This window comes from Pteropus medius, unplaced genomic scaffold, assembly GCF_902729225.1.
Source record: "Pteropus medius unplaced genomic scaffold, Ma_sr-lr_union100, whole genome shotgun sequence".
NCBI classification, from domain to species: domain Eukaryota; kingdom Metazoa; phylum Chordata; class Mammalia; order Chiroptera; family Pteropodidae; genus Pteropus; species Pteropus medius.
The window spans coordinates 25,886,178-25,903,797 of NW_024349519.1; positions in this window are offsets into that span (position 1 = coordinate 25,886,178).

Sequence of the window (17,620 nt, forward strand, 5' to 3'; positions counted from 1 at the left end):
ATAATACAGTAGTAATAGGATGTGTAGGCTTCCAAAAAAGCTCAGAGAAGCAGGAGTGAAACTGTAAGAGTGTAAGGGCAGGTTCTAACAAAAGTTTAGCTACAAGAACGGGATTTTGGAAGCAGAGTCGACCAGAAAGTCTAGGTCGGGTAGGGCGCCCTAGGCATCCCAGAGAAGTACAGGTATAGCATCCCTCCCTAATAAAGCCATGCTGACTATTTCCAGTGTGTCTGCTGAGGGACAGTGGGCTGATAAGGATGCTCGGAGCCAAGTACATCAGACTGGGACGGGGAACAAAGGTAGAGAATGCGAGCAGGGGAAGGAAGCAGGTTGGCAGAGAGGAGAGAGGTGGGCAGGTGGGCAGAAAACAGAATTTGGGTTCTGTGAGGAGGCCGAGCCACTCAGGTTGGCTGGCAGCAACAGGAGCCAAGAGGGTTGAGGAATGAGGGTAATTAGGGTGGGACCCCCAGGGGAAGAGCCTTCCAGCCCAGCTGCCTTCAGGAGGTTGTGCTTTACCATCCAGACCAGGTGGGAAAGAAGGAATGGAGTCCTAGCTGTGAGCACAGCGAAAATTTTGGGACACACATTGGGCCAAGTGGCCAGGAGCTGTCGGTGTCAGGAAGGAGGGAAGGCTGAGGACTATTAGCTCACAAAGCCACAAATGGAGCTTCTGGCCTTTGCTGCGTGTCGGAGCAGCCAAACCAGAAGAGAGTCCAGGCCATGGGCTGCGCCCCTCACCCAGGTCTCCTGAGGACAGAGAAGGCCAAGGCATCCCAGACAGGACGTGAGCTCCTTGAGGCCGGGTGGCTGCAGACCTGCTCCCGGTCCTCCAGTGGCCATTTGTCAACCTGCCCTCTGTTAAGTGGCTGGCTTAAACCCAGCCAAAGTCAGGAAATCTCTATCCTTAATCTCTATCCTTAATCCTCCATTTGTTAATTATTTAAACAGAGTGTGCGTGTGCGTGTGTGTAAGATGTAAGAGTGCATGTTTAATTTCCTTTATTAAAAAAGCACACCAAGCCTACTGGGATGGCAATGCCGAAAGAGGCTGCAAGGACACCCGAGAGATTGCATTCGGAGAATTAGCCAGCAAGCTGGCCAAGAAGTCGGCGATCACGAGATTGTAGTGGCAACAGAGACGCCTAGCGGTGACAGCGAGCACTGAATCCCCGCGGTTAAAGCCTTTGCTCCGCGCTCGGTCAACTCGCCTCACAGACCTGCCCTCCCTGCCCTCTGCGGCCGGCCTTTCTTGAGTCGCCCTCGTGGCTGGCCGACCTCAAGGCTGCTTCTCAGCCCACGGGGCAGTCATGCCGGGGCTCGCTCCTCTGTCCAAGCGCTGGGAAGGACAGTGGGGCCCAGCTTTCTGCCTATCATCTTGACGGTCCTTAAGAGATAGGCACATAGTGAATAACACGATATTTGAGATTTACTAAGTATATACTCTGTGCGGAGCACAGCTCTAAGCGCCATGTATTACCTCATTTACTCACCTCGCACCTCTGGGGTAGGTTTTATTGTTATCCCCATTTTACAGATGAGAAGTGGAGACTCAGAGAGGTGAAAGAACTGACCCAAACTCACACAGCCACTGACTCCAGGGATACGCCCCTAGCCACGCCCCTCCCTAACCCTGCAGGAGGAAGCTGCGCTGCCAGGCTTTTCCAGTTAACCCTTGCATGCCTTCCACCTGAGCATCCAGAAGGCTCATACTTGAACAGTGAAATCAGAAACATGGTGACAAAAACATGGGTGCTTCGTTTTAGAAAAATGGAGAAGCGAGAGCTGTTTCTAAGCATGATTCAAAACCCAGAAAACATAAGGGAAAAAATGGACAGGCCTGAACACATTTTTTTTTTTTAATTAAATCGGGCTATAAAATAACATAAAACTGAAAAACAGAAAATATTCATGATACTTATTAGGAACAAATGACTAAATTGACTAATGCTCTAAAAATTCTTTTAAAGCAAAAGATATAAACAGGCATCTCACAGACAAGGAACTAAAAATAAATAACAAGCAAATTAAAAAGATGCTCAATGTCATTTATCTTTTTTAAATTGTAAATTAAGACAGCAAAGGGAGGGCATTTTTCACTTGTAAAGTTTGCAGCCATGAGTTCACATCAATATCTCCATTTCACTTTTACATCTCAGGCTTCAATCTAGTTTTCCATAGTTATAACTCCCCTCCTGAGTAGTGAGAAACCTGACTCCCATCACCCTCACTGTATTCGCTTATTTCATCAATACCCCTCTATGTATCCAATCTCCCATTGCCCACTGTCCCCACTCTACTATCGCTTGGACTCTGATACCCTGGCCTGGCCACCACCTCCACTGCCCCCTGCATGGATGTCCCTTCACCCCATGTAAGTGCTAACACGCTACTTTATCTTCACCCTGAGCACATGCATTCATGGACACTTGAGCTCTACATTCCCTACAGGTCATTCCCTCCATGCAGATGCCTATGCTGCTCGGTCCCACATTTAATTCAGCTATCATTTAAAAATAAATCTATTTGCATGAGATAATTGGCTCAAAAGCCATAGCTCCTTAAATATAGGTTGCTTTCCTAAAGATTTATAATGCCAAATTATAATGCCATATAATCACATTTGAGTGCCTGTTTAACCACATCATTGCTGGCAGCAGGTATTATCTATTTTTCCAGCTTCTTTCTCTTTTGGTTCTCTCCCATAAGGGATGTCCCTAGGACAAAAAAGAGAATCTTAGAGCTGTTTATGGACACATCTCTTCTAGACACCTGATTCAACTAGGTCTGCTCCTCACACTTTAAAACAGATAGGTCTTGACCTGATTAGTTGGTGAACTGTGTAGCAGTACTAACCACTAGTGTAGTTTCCAATTTCTTTAGTGAGCATATGCTCCCCTCATCTAAAAAGTAGAAACTCAGCACCAATATGATGTGCTGGGTTTTGCCAAGATATAGAAGTCACAGCCTCGGCCCTCAAAGATCTTGTTTTTGAGAAGGCCAGATATTCAGATGGTATTACAAACACAGCGTTCATTTGATAAGTTACTTCATTTCTCTGGGGTTCAGATTATTCATCTGAAAAAAGTGATACATCCAACCTTATAGCATAATATTCTGCTCGGTTTCACGTCACGCCTCACTGTCTTTTACACTGATCTTCCTCTCCTCCCCAACACAAGCCTTGTGCTGTGTTCCTGTCCAGACTGCTTCCTGTCCTCCAAACACACACTTACACAGTCATTACTACCGATAGAATGTCTTATCCTAACTCCCACTCCTCAAGCGGCTGCCATATGTACATTATCTCATTTAATTCTCACAACTCTATTGGGGTAGTTATTTTAATCCCCACTTTTTAGATATTGACACTGAGACTTAAAGAGTGTCTTGCCAAAGCTACTAAAAAAATAGACCTAAACGCTGAACCTGGGTCGAGGGACCCTAAATTGTGTGCTCTTCCACCACCAGAGGAGCCTCGTCCCACAGTCTCCTTTCTCATCTGTCTCCTGCCTTTCCTCCTTGGGGGCTCTTCTCTCCTTCCTCTTTGCTTCTCTAAATATTATGCATCCATCAGGATCCAGCTGAGAAATCACACGAAATCTCCCAAGTCTTCCAGGCTGAGATGTCTCCGAGAGGCCTGAACCACAGCCTCTGGCAGACTCTTCTGGTTAAGTATTTGATGGAGATGGAAGAGATTCCCAAAGAAATAACTCCTGAATCCCAAGCTGATTTCTAGTCGCATCCATGGACTTTCTTGTCCCCCTGGGTAGAAACTCTCCTAAGACAAATGTTTACCTTATTCACTGTACTTTACAAATTGTCCCTGGGCAATGGCCATTCTGAGCTTCCTGGTCTGATGGAGGCAGAAGGGTGTATGCATGAATGTGAGAAAGAAATTAATTCAGTGCTTGCAAAAGGACAAAGATCGTATCAGGAAAATGAGCCTAATTGGCCAAATTAGTGGTAAAAAGGCCACTGTGGTTGTTGGCACTGAGCCACTGTCACCCTGCTGGTCTCGGTACTTAGTATATTTATGTCCTTTGTCACCTTAGTAATTGGAAGGAGCCACTCTACTGACTTGCTATCATTCTCCTCTTTATAGAATGGCTGTAGGAGGTACCGTGTCAGCCAAGGTCATTGGCTCAAAATTGGTCTGGGTCTAAAGTGAGATAGTCATCACTCCCATAGTGGCTTGGCAGCATTTATGAGGTAAATTAGTAGCTTCAGTTGAAGACTTGATGCACAGATGTCCACCTTTGTTGTTACGACATCTCACTTCTTTGTCATCCGCCTCAGAGGAAAATGTCTGGACTAGCTGGGCCTCATGACTATTAATTTCTAATCCTTTTGAAGCACAATAAAAGAACAAGAAACGGAAGCTTAAACTCATTCCAATAATAGTAATAATAATAATAATAATAATAATAATAATAATAATCCACCTCTAACAATAACAATGGTGGCAGGAATTCTGCTCTGTACTTGTAAAGCAGGCTGTCCAGGCCTGAGGTCTCTCTGAAACACTGACTCATTAGCTCCAGCTCTTCTCATCGGCACTCTTGCCTTCGCTCAGAAAATTCCTCTGGCCCCCAAATGGAAGTGTCTAATGGCTGCTTGAGACCTCCACCCACCAGAAAGGGGCGTTGATCAAATATTGGCAGCCTTCCTTCCATCTGCAAGCTCGACCACTGAAGGGAAATTGTCCTAAAGTTGGGGTGAGGAAAGAAAGGAGGGTGTGAGGACATATCCTTCTGGGCTCAATTCTAGTGACTGTCCCCACTCAGCCCCAACCTTAAAGGACAGAGGCAGAGAGTAACAGGAAAATGAGACAGGAAGAGGAAGAATGGGTGAAGGCAGTATCCTAGGCATGCTGTTTGAAAACATGGCTCCAAAGTCTTTGATACTCCTTCTATTGAGAGGTGGGATCTCTGTCCTCCACGCCTGAACTTGAGCCCTGCAACTATTTAACCCACGGGGTACCATAGACGATGCTACAGAGGTTAAGCTTTGGCTACAGCAGTTAGGCTTGTCAGCAGCGATAGATCAGCAGGCCTTGAGGGAGCCCGGGGAGAGGTGCTGACCGCCCCCTCAGGTCTCCCCCAGGCAACTCGCCTTGAAGCTGCTTTTGCACGGGGCTGCGCTTGCACCCTCTTACACAGATGGTCTTTTACAGACCGATAAAAATAGCGTTTTCTAAGTGAAAACATATTTTCTAAATCTGCTTTTATTCCTTCTTTATATAAGAGGGAGAAAACAGCGCCTGTCCACTTTCAAAGTGATTTTTTGGGGGGAGGAGGAGCCAGTCCCACTCTCCTCACGGCTTCACCTGGGTGCATCGCTTCTGTAGCTGAGGTTTCCAGTTCGGACCCGACAGAAGCAGGAAGCGAGGGCCTCCTCATCCCGGCTCCTTCAGCGCCACCCAGTGGCATCAGGGCTTCTGGACTGTCACGCGCGCTCGGAGGAACTCTACGTAAAACAACCCTTTGTCTTCAGAAGGAGCTTTTCCTGCCAAAGCAAATCTCTGTGTGTTACAACCACTGGAAGAGCAATCCTGAGAAAGAAAGCCCTGATCTTTTTTTAGCAACGGTGGAAACCAGACCCCACTTCCACCCTCCAGGATTAGGGCTTTATTGATGCCGGTGAGATCCGTCATCTTGTTTCACGGTTAACCTGCAGCCGTCCAAACTCAGAGAGTGAGAGAAGAGAAATATTTAAGCTCTCCCTGGGGTTTATCTAAGGTTTTTCTGTTCGGGTTATGGGGCTGTTACAAAAGACTCTGTTATAGGTGTTTCTTTTTCTTCCTTTTTCTTTTTCTTTCTTTTTTTTTTTTTTAAATAACACTGAGCCTGAATGTCCCTGCAAGGTTGAGAGCAAGTGAGCTCGGGAGCATGTAATGAGTGACACATTAACTGTCCTGTGTCCTCCTGTAGGAGAAGGAGTCCCTACTCTCCACCAAAGAACCTTGACATATAGTTGTGGTGACCATATGAACCTATACAGTGGGTGCTATATGGTGAATTCAATTTCTCATAAAGGAATTCAGGAGAAACCAGTTCAAAATAAAATTTTAGCCAAATTCAAGAATGAAAACTCTATAACCAATTATTATGCAGAGTAAAAAGGAGGGAGAGAAGCAATCCCTTCCAGGTACCACCTTAATAGCTATGAGTAATTGAGTTACTTACCCCATTAAGGCTCAAGTCCTCACTGGCCATGCCGATGCTTAATAAGATTATTGTGAGTCTTTAATGAGATAATATGTATTTAGTGGTTATAATTTTACTCTAAAACATGGAATATAAAAGTGCCATACTTTGGTTCTTTCTAAATCATGTAAGTTAACTTGCCTGTAAGGTGAGAGATTTAATCTCAGTCATGTTTGGGATCTCCTCCCCAACTCTACTTCCCACGAGAATCACTGGCATGTCTGTGGTGTTCAAAAAGCTAGGGTCAGGCCTCTAACCTTAGTCCACCATGGTGACTGTCAGGATCTACTTGTGCCCTAAAGACTCACAGCCCCTGGGTGTTGGGTCTGGCCGCCTTAGGGGATTCCCCTGAAGGGTTCAGAATATGCTACCTCAAAATATGCCACGTTGGCTGAAGGCAATCGAGAATCAAGTGGTGCAGGAAGTTTTCTGTCCTCTCCTTAACTGCCTAAAAACAGGGCAAAAATTTCCCTTTGCGAAGGTGGCATCAATACTCCCCCTCTCCTGTACCAGGATGAAGAGAGCATCCTTTGTCACAGAAGATGGAAGGCCAACACCCAAGTCTGCATAAACAAACCTTACTAAAATAACCCTTATCTTCCATTATTTCCTAGTCACCTTCCCACAATTTATCAGCCCTCGAGCCCAAATTCCTTTTGTTAGTAACTTTTCCACAATTTACCTTCCTTTGTTAAAATGATATATAAGCGCCCACATCTAATCACTTCTTTAGAGTTTTTACTTCTTTTCTGTGAAGCCCTGTGCACATAAAATTAAAACGATTTTTTTTAATTGCATGCCTTTCTCTTGTTAACCTGTTTTTTGTCAATTCAATTCACAGGCCTCTATTACAGACCTTTAAGAGGGTAGAGAAAAAGTTTTTTTTCCCTCCCCTACACCTCACAGCTAAATCCTCTGAGTTCCCTCCTCGTCCCCAGGGGGTCTTGGGATGCAGGTGGTGGGACAGTGGTTGTTTTTATTACTTGCGGAATTCCCTCAAATATCTCCTCCATTGCCGACCATGAGGGAACTTCTCCAAGACTCTTATCACTTGGCACCCTCTACCACTTCCCCTCCAGAAACCTCAAACACTGCCCTATGCCCCTAAATAAATATCTCCCACAATCCTTAACATGAAGCAGGAGAACCAAAAGTTGGGATGGCAAAGGGGGAAAAAAAAGCAACAGAGAGACAGCAGCACGAAAATCATAAATTAGTATGTCGATAAGTCATCCTGTAAAACAGTAATACACGCACACTAAACCTTCTATGAGTGGTAATTATTGTCATTGGTGTTAGAGGCTGGATTTGGAACTACATAATTATCATGTTAACACTGCTATTGTTTTGGGTGTGGCCCATTTACACATTTCTTTTGTGTCATCTACTCTCTCCACCCGAGATGCCTTGCTGGTCTAGACCTGGGCTCTGGGGAGCGGAAAGTTTCCATTTGAGATTCTATTTTTTCAGTACCTAGAGAGATAAATCAATTCGAACAGATGGTGCTGTTGAAGTGACCCGGCTCCTGCTGAGCCCTCACTGTAGTCTTTCCTTCAGTCACTGAGAGCTGAGCTCAAGTGGCATAGAGCTGTGTTGGGCCAGGAGCCTGAGGGTCCCTGCTCTGCCTCTTCACTGCAGCATTTAAGGTAGACCCTTAGATTTCTCACCTATGACGGGGGCAAGGACAAAAGAGGTCACAGATATTCAGTGGATACATTCTGATAAAACCTCTCTGAAAAAATCATTCTGTTTTGGGTAATACTGTGTGCAGGAAATGCCAGTTCCCAAAAGTGCCATGTCACAAAATAGCTTCATGCCTGCCTGATGCACTGGCAGTAGTGCAAACTCAGAGACTACAGTTCTCTGCCCTCGAACTTGCATTCTTCCATGGTGAGTGACAGGTTTGGCCATCTCTTCCACCCACTCCAACTTCCTGCCTCTCACTGGAGGTGGGATGGGTGGGGGTGGAATCCTTCCTGGGTACCCCTCTGCCTGTCTCTTTCCTCCCTCCTCTCCATACCCCACTTCCCAGCAGCAAAAGGAGTGTAAAGGGGATGAATGGCAAAGGGGGCAAGCTGGCAAATCATGAAGGTGTATTATGTGTTGAATTATCTTCTCTCTCCTTGCACAAGCCTCTGGGCTAAGTATTTGCATTTTACAGATGAGGAAATTGCAACTTGGTGATGTGTCGGCTTTGAGCTCAAGTTCACACAGCTAAGAAGACACAGGACCGGACTCTGCTCTTAGTTACTGGCGCCTGGTCTCTTCAATGCCAGGTGACTCCGCAGCCCAAGCGGTTTCCACCCCACCCCAAGGCCTTTCCTGAAAGCACTGTTCCCCAGCCTGGCAGTGGGGTGCAGACAGAATGGAACTGTCCCTGCTCAATCATCTTTGAAGAGCATTCCTAGTCCAGGAGGAGGACACCTGGTTAAGGAGCCCAGCTGTTTGCGGAGGCTTGGAGAAGACGGCTGCCCCAGGAATGTGCTAAGAGGGCTAAAGGCAGGTCAACTGGCCTTAATCAGGCCAATGGATGCTCTGCTTGGCAGAAGGGGCCAGCCCAGGAGCGGAAAGAGGGGCTTTCACCAAAAGTAGCCAACACGCGATTGGCCTCAATGATAGAAATGTAAGTAGCACTGTATTTCTTCCTAGCTCTTTTTAATGGCTCTTCCAATTTCTTTTTTGGGGGTCCTTTAATTAGGTCAAGGATTCAGACACCTTAGTTGGCATATACATATAGAAGACCACATTACATATATACATATATATATATATAGAACTACATACATATACATATATATATATATATATATATAAAAAGAAGACTATAGTATTTTTGGTCACTATTGAGAGATCACAAGATGACTAGGAAAGATCCAGCATTGATGAGACACATCTAGGAATTGCACAATGTTTCTCAGCCTCTGTGGATCTTGCAGATATTAATTTAGCCTGCTGAGTAAATTGGTAATAAAATTCTCTTTGTATTCAGGAGTGGCAAATAGACCGTAAGCCAGAATAATTCTGGGGTAGTTTTACTGCAGAGCTTGCTATCACCTCTAATAGTACCATGAAGGGCTGAGTTCCTTTGCCACCTCTCATGACTGGAATAGCATTGTCGTTGAGTCATGTGGCATTTCCAGCATTGAGATGCAACCTGGCCCAAAGTTGTTGTTAAATAAATATCATTGTAATAAGTCTGAAGTTCAGTCCACATAGCACAAAATGAAAATCAAGAGGCTATAGTTAATTTTCTAGACTTTTATTTTAAATATTTTTTAAAATCCATAGTTCAGGATTAGGTCTAGAAATATCTTCCTTGGTACCCTAAAGCAGAGATCCTAGAGAGCCTTCCCAAGATGGTTTAGTTGGGAGATTTCTTGCTCCCTTAGGTGATCCAGCTGTTAGTTGACCTCGGTGCCCAGAATCATAACAAATTCTGGATTTTGTATATTCAATGTGAAAAAAAATTTTTTTTACCACTGAACTCAACAAAAATAACTTCAGTCAAATGGCTAGTGATGTTGGGATATCTTTAACAAATGCATATTACCCAGCCCCTGAGCCTCAGGAATCCAGGGGACCAGCTCATCCAGTGCTCACGGTTTGAGTATGATGCCTGCTTCATCTCTTTAAGACAACGAAATTGTCCAGTATCATCACTGTGAACACTGACTTTCCACGCAACTCATCACTTTGTCACATGACCAGTCAAACCTAGAAGGCAGAAGTCAGTGCAAAGAATAGCCTGGGTCTGCATAGGTAGAGCTGTGTTTCAGAAGGGGACAGTGAGCATGCGGTGCTGTGATTGACGAGTCAGGTCAGCAGCCTACTGTATAGTACTGTGTGATCTGCCGCTTTCCTCTGCCTCTTTGTATTTGGTTTTATTCATACATTCGTCTGGTCTACTCTGAATCACCAATGACTTCCATATTGTTAAACCCAGAGGTCAAATCTCAGGCCTCATTCTCTTTGACCTGCCCTCTTTGGACCCAGTTATTTCTCTGTCTTCCTTGGAAGAAATTCTTCCCTCGGCTTCCAGGATGCCACATTTGCCAGCTTTTGCTTCTACCCACCTGGCCACTCCTTTCTCAGTTTCTTTTGCTGTTCTTCCCTCTGAATGTTCAGGAGAACTTAGACTTTCAACACACACTTACTCCTTCAACAATGTCATCAGTCCGATTGCTCTAAATATCTACCATTTCTATGCCGATAATTGTGAAATTCATACCTCTATCCCAAAACCACTTCCCCCAAATTCCAAATGTAGGTACCTGACTGCTACTTGACACCTACACTCGGTTGTCTAGTATTCACTTTAAACTTAAAATGCCCAAACTCCTGAATTCATAATTCATTTCTATGAACTCCTCCTCCCTCCCCCTGCAAAAAAAATCCTGGCTCCTCTGCAGTTTTCCCAGCTTTTTATTTCCAAATTGCTCAGGTAAAAAAATATATACATATATGTGTATGCGTTTTAAAATAATATAAAATATATTGACGTATATATTTTATATAGTCATCTTCCACTTCTCTTTTTCTCTCATCCCCTATATCTGATCAGTCAGCAAATTCTAGCCGTTCAACTGGTAAGACATGTCCACAACCCCCCACTCCTCACCATCGCCCCGTTTCCACTCTGCTCCAGGCACCCTCATCGCTTGCCCCCCGGATTATTGCATCGCCTTCCATCAGGTCTCCCTGCTTGTACCCTTGCCTGCTTCGATCTCTTCTCAACACCACAGTCCCGTGTTCCTGTTCAAATGTAACAAGATCCTGTCATTTGTCTGCTCCAAACCCTTTAATACAGCTTCCTCTCTCGCTGAAATTAAACATCCACACCCATACAAGACTCACGAGGCCCACATTTCTGGACTCTCCTTACATCTCTGACATCTTTTCCTCCTCTTTCTCCTCCTAGTTCACTTGCTCCACTTCCTCCAACACCCCAGCCATGCCCCCACCCTGGGCCTTTGCTCTTGGTGGTCTTCATCCCTGAGAGAGAGCCACGTGACTGCCTCCACCTTTCCTTCAGGTCTTTATCAGATATCTCTTCCTGAGGCCTTGCCTGGACACTATCTGACATCATCCAAGGCCTCTTGCCTTCCCTCCTTTATTTTCTTCCTCAGCACAGCCAGCAGTGAAACTCTGCACTTGCACAAGACAATACTCTGTATAGTTTACTTACCTTTCTTACGTATTGTCTGTATCTCTCACGAGGACGAAAACACTGAAAGAGCAGAATTTTTTGTCTGTCTTGTTCTCTGTGCATCTCCAGCACCTAGAAGAGAGCCTGGAACACAGGAGGTATTCAATTCATATTTCTTGAGTAAACGAACCCATGCAAATCTTCATTACCTCAGAATCTAGCTCACTAATCAGCCTGTGTAGGACAGTTGCTGTCCTTGTGTGCACATGTCACCTCAGGGTTGTTTGCTAAAGATGCTTTAACCAGACCTTTAACCAGAATCCTTGCCAGGAAGCTATTTGCCTGCTGAATGCTTTGCTTACTTACAGGTTTTAGCTCTACTGAGATTTTTGTTTGTTTGTTTTCATTCATAAGACTTTGTTACTCTGTTTCTTCATGTGTACAAAATGAAAAAAAAAATGAAGAACATTCACTTCACCTGAAGTGCAATTAGCATCTGAAGATGGTTGTATACTAAATGGACACTGTAACATTGGACAGGTCTTGGCCAAGGACGCTTGGTCCCTTACTGTCAGCATCTCTCAGCTTCAGAGAAAGTGGAATCTCAGAAAACCAGGTCATTCTCCATTGAGATCCAGGGAAGCTGCCTACAGATGGCTCGCTGACATTGAATTTGTAGGTCTAGTCACAAAACTGCAGGACCGCCTGTCAAGAGCAATTATTTCTATGTCAGTATTATTCCAGCAACATTATAATCTGATGATAAATCTTCATCTGGTCATTTAAAACCATGTCAGAATGGCATTTAATTGATAAACTCAGAGGTGAAATTTAGAAAGAGAAAACTTTAGTAATTTAGTCAAAATGTTCATATGTGGAAATGACCAGCGTTTGTTAAACGAAATGGCACGTCCTCTCTTTTTCAGATATATTATATATTACATATAAAATCAGGTTCCAGCTGAAAAGAGACTGATGAGTGGCTATAACCAGCCATTTGGGCTTTTTATTATTCTCTCCATTCATTCTCATCGCCCGCACAGCGCATGATATCTAGTCGATCCTGCAGGAACAGGTGCAACGATAAAACAGAAAGAGGTTTTTATTACTTTCCAGCCCCATTCAAAATGGAACTAGTGACTGCAGCAGCTTGTCAACCTGATGGTGATAAACCTTTCAAATGAAACTGCCTCTTCTGCAAAAATAAAGAAAGCTAGATTCACAGTCTAATCTTGCATCGTGTAGCCTTCTTCATTTTTTTAAAGACTGTCTGCCTGTGAACATTATTTTTAAAGCCAACAATGAAACTTTGTGCTTGCACAAGAGAACCTTGCCCTCCAGACACACAGATGCTGCTGCTGCCTGTGAATGGGAGTCTCACTCACTACTCTCAAGTCTGGGTAAATGAAGCAATTCCAAGGACTGCGAGGCCCGGTCTCTATTGCCCTTCTACATCCCAGAGTGTAGTCCTAAAAAAGACAGCTGAGGAGAGATGGTACAGATGTATACTGAAGCATTCTGCAAAATGCTGACAAGCAAGCCAGAGGTCAGTGGAGTTTACCCTCTGAGCCAGCTGGGAAGGTGGAGACACAATCTGTTTCATACAGCAAACATCTGGAAACAGAACAGTGTGTCTGCCGGTCCAGAAGACCACCCCCAAGCAGTATTTTTAATTGCTCCTTTTAGGTGTTGTTTTTGCACAAATTCACCAAAACCAGATCACAAGGTTATTAGCAATAGTTTATGCTCTATAGGTGCTACAGTGCACAGAAAAAGAAGGAAAGCTTTCTAGTTTATTTCTTGAAGTCAATATAACCCTGGTAGCAACAGCTACCAAATATCTTGCCGTGCCTTCACACACATAAGGCCAATATCTTTTATAGTGGATGTATAAATTCTAAATAAAATACTAGCAAAATCACATCAAGCAAGAATAAAAACTGGTGCAAATGGCTCCCAAGCCAAAATCTCATATGCACCCTTCCCTGTGCAGTGCACCCCGCACGCCCTCTTCAGCTAAAGTTCTAGGATGGGCAGGAGTAAGGTGTCCTCCCCATTATTAAGCTTGAGAAAAAATGGGGCCAGTGTGCTTTGGGGAGAAACAGCAAGGGTGAACCAAGAACTGAGCATCAGGGAAGCCCCCGCCAGGAGAAAGACAGTCACAATAGTCCACTCTTTATCCACAATAAAAGGGGATGGAGGGCTCCCTTGACTGGGGTGAGCACTGGCTTCTTGACCCCTTCCCTACACCTGTCCAAGGGTGGCAGGAGGAGAGAAGGCTGAAATATAAATGAAGATCTAATCCAAATAAAAAGATACACCATTTGTCTGGATGAGAAGACTAAGTGCTGCGGCATGGCAGTTCCTCCCAAATTAATTTCTACGTGCCCCACGATCTGACGGGATACTCACTGTATCCCATCAGTCAATGTCTCAAATAGGTGGAGTGGTAGTTGGTGGTGGTGGTGATAAACTTGACAAAAACGAGACTCAAATACTAGGCTCTCAAGTTCACCTGAAAGACATTTTTGAAAAATAAGAGTAGAGACTTGTGCTATCATACATTACAATGCACGTTTTTAAAACGTACAGTTTTACTAGTTGCACAATTTTAGGAGTAAGAGGCAGAGATTTGAGTTACACTGAAGGAGAAGGCCATGTGAAGATGGAGGCACAGATTTGAGTGACACAAAGGAACACCAGCAGCAGGAGGAGGCGCGTACAGCCCCCCTGTACCTGCTATTCCGGACCATTTACGACATGTCCCAGGCCCAGGGATGCCTGGCCATAGCAACTGCAGGGTCATTTCCTGCATTGCCCCATAGGGGACAGCCTCACACTTAGGAAAAATCAGTTTTGCTTCATTCATAAACATTAAGTTAGCCTAAGACACTTGAGTTTGTATTCTGTCAAGGCTTTACCCCTCAGAAGACAAAAATTTATAGTAGAAATTATATAAATTTTATCCCTGGATAAAATGCCTAGAGATGGCCTCTTTGGTCACTCAGGGGCCAAGTCCCAGTCAGAAGGCACAACTCTCCAAAGACTAGTATTTCTCATAGTGTGATAAACGTACCACCTGAAAGCCCAATTTAAAATTCAGAATCCAGAGCCCACGTTCAGATTTTCTGAATCAGAACCTCTTGGAGAAGGGTTAGGAATGTGGATTTTGAGAAATGTTCTCATGTGATTTTTACACACACTCAAGCTTGAAAAACACTGCATTAACACATCTATGACACCTCTTCTCAGCTCCAAAGCACTTGACCTAGATTATATCCTTGGTTCTATTACTGCCTGTTGACTGAATGTCCAACTTCTCATCTAGAAGATAAAGAAAAATCTTATCTGCTGCTTGGTATTTGTCTAACATCCTTTGAAATCCTGAGATCAGAGGGGCGAGATAAACACAGCACATAGCAAAGCCCGGGTCAGCGTTTTCTTTCAGGCTCTTGTGTTGAAACATATCACAATAGGAAGGACCTGGGAGTCATAGGGATTATTCCCCTCTCATTCCACACATATGGGTAGGTTAAAATGATAAGTTTCAAAGAGCTTCAGATACCTTTTTTCTTAGAGCTTCTTTGCAAATCAAATCTGCAGACTGCCCTCAGGCCCAGTTGAGCCCAGTGTAGTTTGAGCTGTTCGGGTCTCTAAGTTCTCATAGCCCAACCTCTGAAGCCAATTACTCAGCCAACAGGAAAGCCAGTCCACTCCTCCGGCCACTCGGGGCCCAGGTGCAAGCAAGTGAGCTCTTTGTTACATGACCAAGTGCTTGCTCCATACATAGTATTATTTCACTTAATGCCCCAACAACTTCATGAGCTGGGCTTCATTATTTTTATTTTAGAATCAAGAGCAATGAGACTCAGAGAGGTTAAGTAGCTGGCTAAAAGGTCACACTAGTGCATGACATCACTGGCATTTGAACCCCGCCTGTACTCTCAGAGCCATACTCTGGTACTCCATGTTGAATAGCCGTGATATGGGGCACTGCTCTGTGCTCCATACAGATATCACCAGGAGGACTGGCCTGCCCTTGCCTTGCCCCTGGGCTTAAGGAAGGGGCTCCATAAACATTGGTGAATAAATGAGGCCCCTATCTGAGTGTTTGCTTGCCCTTGAACTTGGGCAGGCTTCTGTCATACAGGCTGCCTGACCTCAGATTGGGCTCCCTGAAACCATCCGCCCTGGAGTTGAACTGTCCCACGTCTGACGATATTCGTTATATGGGAAGCCGCCTCCCTTTCCCCACCAACTGCTTACCTACTATGTACTATGTGTTCTCCCCAAATTCTTATGTTAAAACCTAACCTCTAATATGATCGTATTTGGAGGTGGGGCCTTGGGAAGTGATTAGGTCATGTGAGTGGTAACCTCATGAAGGGGATTAGTGCCCTTACAAAGGACACCAGAGGACTCCCTTCTGCCATGTGAGGACATACCAAGAGGATGGCCATATGTGAATCAGGAAACAGGCCCTCACCAGACACCAAATCTGCCAGTGCCTTGATCTTGAACTTCCCAGCATCCAGAACTGTGAGGAATAAATGTTTGTTTAAGCCAGGCAGCCTACAGTAATTTCATTATAGCAGCACAGACAGATTAAGACACTATATGTCATTTTTTAGGCAGATAGGCTCCAGATATTCTGTTTGCATTCAGCCTACTGGGCTGAATTTCCTTGTGGCCCTAGTTTTCCCAGTGTGAGGGCCTCTGTCAAGGGCAGGCTTATTCCTCTCCACCTCATTTGACTGTGGGTGCCATTCCATATCCAATTTCATGCACATATATGACAAGACCCATTCAGGGTAAAGAGATTCCCAAGCTTCCAGGATTCTGTACTTTTTACCTGCTGGTAATCCCATTGAAGTTATTACAAGTGAAAAAAAAAAAAAGCACTAATCTTACAAAGTCTGAGATACAGAGAGGGGGGCGTTCAGCAGACTAGAGACTTGAAGTTTGTAGAAGGTGGAAAGGGTGTGAAACGATGCGGAGAGAGCTGCTGTCTGCGGATGAGTGGCCCTGGAGACAGCTGAGGTGCCTGGCAGGACTCCGAGCAGCTCTGGAGGTGCACAGCTCAAATGCAACAAGGGAAAGGAAGTAAGAAGAGGGTGGACTAATGAAATGAAAAAAATATTTTTTTCCTTAAAAAAGTAATACATGCTTTTTGTAAAATTCAATTAATATCGAAAGGCCTAAAGCAAAATGAGTAGTCTTTCCCTCCCATTCTCCCATGGTTGGAATGCACTTTCTTACCTTTTTGATGTCATTATAGTTGACAATTTTTGTACCTCTTTCCCTGAATTTTCATTAATTTTTTAAAACCTATACAAACACTTATACATTTATAGATTTTTAAAAATAAAATAAAATGAGATGACACTATACATGTCTTTTAAAATGTAGGATTTTTTTTATTATTCAAGTATAGTGAGGCCATCGAATAACATTGCCATTGAAAAGATAGTTTGTTACTCAAAGTTCCCCAAAGGAGGAGGCCCTCCAAGCCACCCAGGGCTGTACGGGAAAGCACCAGGGTCAGGAGGCTGGAGGAGGAAGGGAAAGTCATGGGAAAGAGAGACAGGGTAAGTGGGGTAGGCAGATTTAAAGTTAGCTAGTATGAATTAGAGATGTAGGGACTGGCCTTGGTTGCCTGGTGCCTGGCCCTAGAGTGATTAGTGCAGGGGATAGTGGCTCAACCTGTGAGAGGTCTTAAAATAAAGGAGGCAGGCGATGGTCTGGGCTCTGGATTGGTTGGTCTGCTGTGAGAGGCATGCTTCTAGGGGCATCGTTTGCCATCTCCAGGAGTTAGATAGCCCTGAGAGGGGCAGTGTCTCCAGGATCAGTAAGGCCTCAGATGCCAGAGCATCACAAATAAAGAAAAATATAAAAATATATTAATACAGAATATCTCTAACGTTTAAACCAAATGATATATTGGGCACTATGATACATACACAACAGCTTTTTCTTTTTAAAAGCTTCACAGTATCCTCTAATTTGGATGTTCCCCAGCTAGAATATAAATTCCATGAAGGGACAACTTCGTCTCTTTTGTCCACTGTTGTAATCTCAGAGACTAGAATAGTACCAGATATAGAGTAGGTGGTCAAAAATACCTGCCAAATGAACAAGCCAATCAACCATAATGTTTTCAACCACTGAACTGTCAACAGACATTCAGATTATTATTTCTTGATATTTTAAAAAATGCTTCCATACACATCTTTAAATGTAAACCTTTACTCATTTGAATTCATTAGGAT